The following is an 8,442-nucleotide window of genomic DNA, read 5'->3' on the forward strand; positions in this document are numbered from 1 at the left end:
TAATAGATAGATAGATAGATAGATAGATAGATAGATAAAATAGCAATGAGTATATTTTAACATAACTGTTGGCCATTTGCAGGTCTTATTTGGAAGGATGTCTATTCAAGTTCCTAGGTCATATTTTTAGATTAAAGTGGTAAGCTTCTTTACTGCATTATTTGCATTCCTTATATATTTTGGAAACTAACCCCTCATCAGATATATGATCTGCAAATATTTTCCCCCATTCCATAGGTTGCCTTTTCACTCTGTCGAGTATATCCTTTACTGTGCACAAGTTTTTAGTTTCATGTACAACTCTTTTGGATTTTGTTGCTCATACTTCTGTTGTCATATCCATGACATCGTTGCCAAGACCATGGTCATGAAGCATCATTCTTCAGTGAGCTGCTACTATGCATGTGGTTCTTCTTTCTTTGTGGTGAATCTGTTATTTCTAGTTTGGCCCTTCTGTATTGTAGATATTCGATACTATAGATATTATGCACATTTGCAGGCCAGATATCTTAAGTTGCTGATTCTCAAATTTCAGTGGGGATATATGCAAAGTGAATTTCTACTCCACTTATTTGGGGCATAAACTTACATAATAAAAATGCTATTGTTTTTGTTATTTAAATATACAGGTTTGTCTCCTATAGTAGCAAGTTGAAAAAAAGAAGATTCAAACTGACATTTACTCTGTAGACCTGAAAATAGAATTTTATCCAAGAGAGCATCACCACATTATTATCTAGTGAATAATATTTCTGACAAGCCTGTAGTGCACGACTACCCACTGAGTCATGACTACTACCAAGTAAATACCTCATTTATGAATTTTAATGCAATTTTGAATTGCATCAAAATCATCTTATAATGTCTTTGATAGAAGACACCTATAAGGCTTAAAGTGCACAGAAATAAGCAGTTTACTTTCATGGAATGTTTCCACGTGTCTGAATCATAACGTGAGTCAGCTGAGAGAGCAGAGTTCATAGCCAGAAGATTTGCACTTTGAGCTTTGGAATAACTCTAATTATGTGTTTTGAACTTGGATGGAATCTTACTGTCCTCATCTGTAAAATGGGACTAATCGCATCTGCCTTGCTTACTTTAGAGATTTGTCTACAAACTGGAAAGGCAGTAATGCATTTGTTAACACCTTGTGTGCCCAGCTTGACCATATACTCAGCTATTTGATAATTAGCTTGGTTCAAGTGAGCCAAGGGGACACAAGTTGCTCATTTAATTTCCAGTTAAAGTAATTGTCTTCACACTGTGTCATCGCCTAATTTAGTCCCGCCACTCAGGAAATATGTGTGTCTATGGAAGAGATTAGCTGAGGGTGGGTGGTAGTTCAGTGTTGATGTATTTTAGCTGTAGGAAAACAATCCCTATATGTACCCAACTTGTGTTTATGAGTCCAAGAGCAAGGTTTTGTATAAAGAACAGCGTGCTCATGTTTATAAGATTGAAAATATCAGTATAATTCATAAACACTTCAAATATTTCCTTACTGAAAGCTTTCCTTCTCCTCTGGCTTACTCTTAATAGTCAATTTAACACTACTCTCCTTATATGTCAAACTCCATGATGGCAAAGTATATGTTAGTTTGTCAGTTTTGCTCAGCACTGAGTTTGTTGTATCTATTTATGGTGCTTAATACATGGAAGATGCTCAGTAATTATTATATGAAGCACAGTATATCTTTATTATATATAGTGTGTGTATATGTATATGTATGTACAAAAAACTGTTGACTTATAGACTCACTAATCCCACCATCTACCTCTCAGCTCTTACCATAGCATCAGATACTTTATTTTAGGTCCACGGTAAATGGTGACTGTCTATTCTTCATATATTTAGGACAAAACAGTAGGGATGTGGAGTAACCTATTGTTTTACATTAAACTCAAATGTTAATCCTTTTTCTAAACATTCAAATGTATACTACTTTATGCCTAAATAGGATGCCGTCCTCAATAATTTGCAAATGCATACACCAGAATTTATTTTCCATTCATTGAAAGCTACCAGTCTAGAGATGACTAGGAAGGCAGCGATTAAAGTTTTGGAAGAACCCGGTCTAACCTAGGAATTGGAGGCTCATTTGAATTCCCTAATTAGCCTTGGTCCAGCTCTTTAGGCTGGTAGTTCTCCCTGAGACTCCTGGATTTTTGCCTAATAGATGTCCCAGTCTTGTTAATTGAACAAGTCCTTGATGTTAAATATAAAACTCATCATAAAATTGTAGTTGCATTGAATTTATTTTAAAAGAGGTCTGAAGCTACTTTCTACTAATGACTAACTTCAGGGAATAATTTGCCAAGGCTTTAGCAATGTGCTAGGTCCACACCTTCCGAGTTACAATGTATTTATCGATCATTCTTAGTGGTAAAAGGAAAAAATCATGGATCATTCCCTTTGGACTAAGAGATCATTAACAATAAATTCTCTAATTCAGTTAAGTTTGTATAAAAAGTATGTGTGTGAATATATATACATACATACATGTATATGGTATTTCTTCATATCTTCTACATTAGAACATCAGTAAGTTATACTTCATCTCTTACTTAACTATTTTGGTAAAATAACAAGATTATGAAAATCCCAGTCCACAGACATGAAAAACAGCATACAAATCTGTAATGCCTAAAAGCTATATTCTTGAATAATATCTAGGTTTTATACTCATAACTTTATTGCAAATGTTAGATGACTGACATTTCACTTTTAATCTCTTTCAGACCTGACAATCTGGATTATAAATTGTAAGCCAATACCTCTAAATTTATTTTTGGTTTTAAGTGTTTTAAAATCTTACACTCTTTGAGGGGAGTGGGGATGGAGTGTGTGTGTGTGTGTGTGTGTGTGTGTGTGTGTGTAAGAAAGAGAAATTGAGATCATCCATTTTTTGTCTTTATTAAACCTTGTAACAGAAAAATTACGCTTTACTAGCATGATTTTTTTTTCCTTCCTGATAGTTTTTATTTAGTATTTGGCAAGGAAAATTAAACACACCCACTAGTGTATCATTCCTGGTGAGATCAATGTTTAATGTGTATTAAGTAACAGTACTTGAACATTTTCTTCTTTAGCAACCACAGAACTACCCCTGGGCATCAAAATCGTTCTGTCCCAAGTTTTGGGGAAAATGAGTGGTATAAATGAAGTGCTTCGCCAGCACCATGCTGTCAAATGTTTACCTGTGTGGCGGTCAACTGGGTCTCAGATGAATTAACTTTTACCCCCTCCAGAAGCAGGACAATTGCAGGAATTTTCACTGCAGGCTTCACAGCATGCAACAGAACTGTCACTCCGGAGTGGGTTTGAAGATCAGTGAAATGAACATTAAATTGCTTTATCTTCAACTTGCTCCTTTAACTGTGGAGAACATGCCCATATTTGTGTTTGGAATCACAAGGCTTCTTCGGCTCTCAGTCCTGAGGGGGAAGTCATTCCCCGCTCTGCTCTCACTAAGGCCATGCTTGCTTCAGGGCAGCCCTACGTCTGAACAGTATTTTCATCCCATGTGACTACATGGGAGAATCTCATGTTCAAATGGCAACTTTTAACCAAAGGACAATTCTGAGATTTTAACCTCTGATACTTGGATTCACTTCATCCATCATGCATTCACTAATTCCTTTCTTCAAAACACATTTGTTATGTGTCAATTATAATTTAGATTCTAAGCAAGATATGGCAGATATGACAAAGAATCCAAAATAAATCTTGTCAGTGAGCTCAGAATCTAGGGAAGGAAGTGAAACATAATTAACACACAAAGTTTTAACTGTAACATCATTAAGCAAAGCAACTTAAAGCAACAAATAGCCAGTGTTAGATCATTAAAATCTTCCACAGATGAATAAACTAAGGCCCACAAAGGTTTTAAGTTCCGCCTGGAAGCGCAGCCTCAGTGGTATGGAAGTTTATACAGAGGAGTTGTTAGTCCTACCTTGAGTGTTGAAGCAGAGCCTCAAAAAGCTGGACCTCCTATGACGAGAAGGTTTGACACAAATGGAAAGGTGGGGAAGGCATTCTTAGTGAAGAGAGGGATAACAAAGCCATAGAGGTAGGAAGATCAGATTTGTTTTAAGTTAAAGGGTATACTGTGAAACATGATGTAAGTCCTCCCATAAAGCATTACCTGGGCCTCTTTCATAGAAAAACAGTATAATTTCTTTTTTTTTTTAATTGTTTAATGTTTATTTACTTTTGAGAGAGAGAGAGACACAGAGTGTGAGCTGGGGAGGGTCAGAGAGAGAGGGAGACACAGAATCCAAAGCAGGCTCCAGGCTCTGAGCTGTCAGCACAGAGCCCGACGTGGGGCTCGAACCCACGAACTGCGAGTTCATGACCTGAGCTGAAGGTGGCCGCTTAACCGACTGAGCCACCCAGGCACCCCAAAACAGTATACTTTCCAGAGTGACCGACATCTGCATATGCTGAGTCAATATTACCACCCACATGTGCAGTGGCTATCAAGGCCAAGCTCCCTGTTTGCTTAGATATTTTTATATTGTACTGTGCTCATGGGCAGTACCACAAACACTACCCAGGAGCCTCTCCGAATTATGCCCCTGGTCGCAGAGGAGCCCATGAAGAGAGGGAAAAATCAGACCTCTGGCTAAATAAATCAAATCCCCCAAACACGTGGTTGGTGTGCATGGAGGGCAGTACCAAACTCATGTGCAAAGAACATGACACTTAATCCTAGGCTGTGACACAGGCCAACGATTCAAATCGAATCGAATAGGCTGTCCTTAGGTCAGTTGATTTACATTTAGGCTTCTGTAGTGAAAACAAGGCAGTGGCAGTTCATTCATCAGGGGACCGTTGTGTAAATGTATTTGTTGTCATCAGGATTTGGTTTGCAGATAAACGCACAAGTCCAAACTTGCTTCTCCACAGCTACTTATGACAGAGTACAATACATTGCAATACCTTTCTTCCCTATCTTCTTCAGGAGTCATTACTTCTGGTCTACTCCTCACAGAGTTATGGAATTTTAATCAAGAAAATATTTTAGTACAGTGTTTTTTCAAAGTGCAGTCTGAGAACACCTGTATCACATCCTTTTTTCATGATCCAGGTTCTGGAATCACCGTCAAGTCCAACTGGATCAGTCTCTAGGGATGGGGCGCAAGCACCTGCATGTTTAAGGAGCTTCCTAGGTGATCTCATGTAAATTGAAATTTGCTGATTCGTGCCTTCAAAGATGGTCTGGCTCCATCGCTTCTCAAATCACTAATCTGCAGTTCAGAAAGGGAAAGTGACTTGTCCAGGGTTAACAAATGAAATACCCACAAACTCAGCCTTTCCCAGGCCTGTGAGATCTGAGTTCGGGGTTCTTTAGATCACCCTGCAATGTTTATACTCCCTGATGGCCAGTCATAGGCCTGTTGTGCAAAATTACATGGAGGAAGAGTTTTTAGTGATCAACTACTATCAATACTCAAGCTTTTTTTGACTTATAATGATATATGTTAATGGAATTGTTTAGAATACACCTGTGGCAATAGTTTCATCGTCCAGGGAATTGTTGAATTGAGAATATAGTCTCAACACGAAATCTTTGCGTACAGAAAACACTAAGCAAAGATAATTGGTGGTCGACTAGCCCACACTGGTCACTGAAACTCCCATCCACTTTGTAGGTTCTCAATCACAGAGTCACTGCCTGATGCCTTTGTCCTTTTCCATTACTGTTGTGCTGGCCCAAATGAGAACATTCTAGACCCTGCCCAAAAGGAATGACTCCAGAAGTCAGTTTAATTACTTTGCAAATCAATTAGAAAACATTTCATTTGAAGTAGCATGGCTTAAATAACAGCCATCAGGTGACATGGGGCATCCTTTTGTGACCCAGAATAACAGGCTCTTCGCACGCGCTACCGAGTCTTTATGAGAGATGAGGCCCAGTTGTTGAAAATTCTTAAAATAATTTCGCCAGTGACCAAACATGGGCTTTGGGTACTGAAAAAGTGGAGCTTTTATTCAGGCCGACATGCAGTGTAGTTTTATACGAGGAAAAAAAAAAAAAAAAACCTCATGGGTAGAATTGTTTAATTTTTAAGAAAGTGACCCTACAGAATAACACTTCCCTGCCAGGTAGATTCAGTTAGACTAAGACTTTTTTTTTTTTCCTTCTTTCTCCTTCCCTTAAAATGACAAAGGCTTTGAATCTGAGAACTGTCAGCCTGCTTTTATTGGTACTGCCAGCGCTTGTAGTCTCTTCTGTGTGTTCCTCATCTCAGTGGATGTGATAAAGTGCTTTCGCAGAGCCAAAAGAGTTCTCAGGGATGTGAGAAGTCTTGTTTGGTAGCTCTGCAAATTAAGCTTCTGTATTTTGAATTCTCAGACTTCACCTCTGGCAACGTTTTAGCTTCTTTTCGGGATTGGGGAGGAGGAAGACACAATATTTCACCTCAGATCAAATATTCCCCACGTGTGCTAATCATCGTGGCCCATCGTTGAGAAGGGGCTTCAGTAACCATTAAAAATATTGATTAATGGAGCCAGTTGTTTTATAGGGTTTCTAAGCAACATCCCCTGTTTAGATAAGGACCCGCCCCGTCATCTTGGATGTCCTACGTCTGTATCTCTCAGGGCCTCTTTGTTATTATGGGCTTTTTCTCAGTTTCCTATTCTGTATCATTAACATGATTTAAATGTGAGATAATCACCAAGAGTGCGTGACATGATCGTTACTGTCTTTATATTACTCTCTTTTTTGAAGTAAGGTAACCATTTGCCTGTAGGCTCAGTCATAGGTATTTGCCCTTTTCCTATCTGTAAAAATAACTACGCAGGGTTCAAAGATCTTTAAGTTCTCTTTCCAGTTTAGCATCATGTGCTTAGTCCTAAGGCACATTTTATCTATCTTGCCTGTCATTTTTTTTTTGGTATGCATTTGTAAGAGGGAAATAGCTAATATTTTGTGAGTTTAGAAAAGAGCTGTGTCGCTGCATTCTCAAGTGAGAATATAGTTGATTTCCAGTTAGAACATGTTGCAATGAAAAAGGCTATGTAAAAGCCTTTTTCACAATAGGCACCACTAAATGTAATGCGTTAGCAGGTATATTGTATCTTTGTTTTAATATCCCTATATGAACAGTGTGTAAAAACCATGTAAGTGTTTCCACTTGCACCTTCAATCTGAATACCATTTTCTTTTTAAGAGGGAATTTTAGAAATATAGGCAAAATCAAACTATACACTGTTACTATGGTTATCGTCTGTTTAATGGAAGCATTTGAAGAATATTTATCCTTGACATTTTCCAAATGAAGTTCAGTGAATTGTGCACAAGGGAATACAAATGGACGCATTCATTCCGACTTGAAAAAAACACTCTGGCTTTGTTAAACACTCTTTTAAAACTTTATATTCTCAGCGAGGCATTAAAATCCAGTTTTGTGCTGAAAGAATAAGTTTTATATATAGATTTTAGGCCTAAATATGAAATTCATCATCAAAAGAAATTGAAAACATTAAGAATATATGTAAAGCCTCCATTTTTTGGAAAGCAATGGTAAATTAAGAAACTAGATAATGAATGCTAGCATTAGGTTGGAGTTTTAATTTGCTATGCAATATGAGGGTCATTTTTCTCTTCCCCTAGCATTTCTTTAATTAACAAATCATATTAGAAACATATGAACAGTTTACCCCTTATTCAGTGCTCTGGATTGTTGTATAATAAATTGAGGACACATCCGTTTTCTACTTTTCTTTATTAGAATATCATCCTTTGGGTGCTTTCCAGTCTGCTAGTGGACAATAAACCAGGCTAGCTCCAGATGGTAAGAGACTGAATACTTTGAAGGTGCTACATACCTCAGACAGCAGATGGATACATTCACTGGAATTATAGGGTGTCAAGCAATAAGGGTGTTAGTGGGCACAACTCTTGACTTCCTTCTAGCAGACTTGGTGTAGATTCTTAATTCAATGTGATTAAAACCCTAATACCATACATTCTGAATTTCTGTCTTTGTAGTTTTATTACTTATGCAGGTGGATAAAATGTTGGCAGTTGAATCTACTTCAGGGAGTCCACGTGTGTGTCCTTTGAGTGTTATATTAATACAATAGCTTTCTTGTCTTTATTTCAAGTTTTTATTTAAATTCTAGTTAGTTAACATACATGGTAAAGTGGGTTTCAGGTGTAGAATTTAGTGATTCATCACTTACCTATAACACCCAGCACTCATCACAACTGCCCTTCTTAGTACCCATCACCCATCTAGACCATCTCCCACCCTCCTCCCTCCATCAACCCTAAGTTTGTTCTCCATACCTAAGAGTCTCTTATTATGGGGCACCTGAGTGGCTCAGTCAGTTAAGCATCCAACTTCAGCACAGGTCATGATCTTGTGGTCCATGAGTTCAAGCCCCATGTTGGGCTCTGTTCTGACAGCTCAGAGCCTGGAGCCTGCTTC

This window comes from Hyaena hyaena, unplaced genomic scaffold (genome assembly GCF_003009895.1).
Source record: "Hyaena hyaena isolate Hyena2069 unplaced genomic scaffold, ASM300989v1 scaffold_1130, whole genome shotgun sequence".
Lineage (NCBI taxonomy): Eukaryota > Metazoa > Chordata > Mammalia > Carnivora > Hyaenidae > Hyaena > Hyaena hyaena.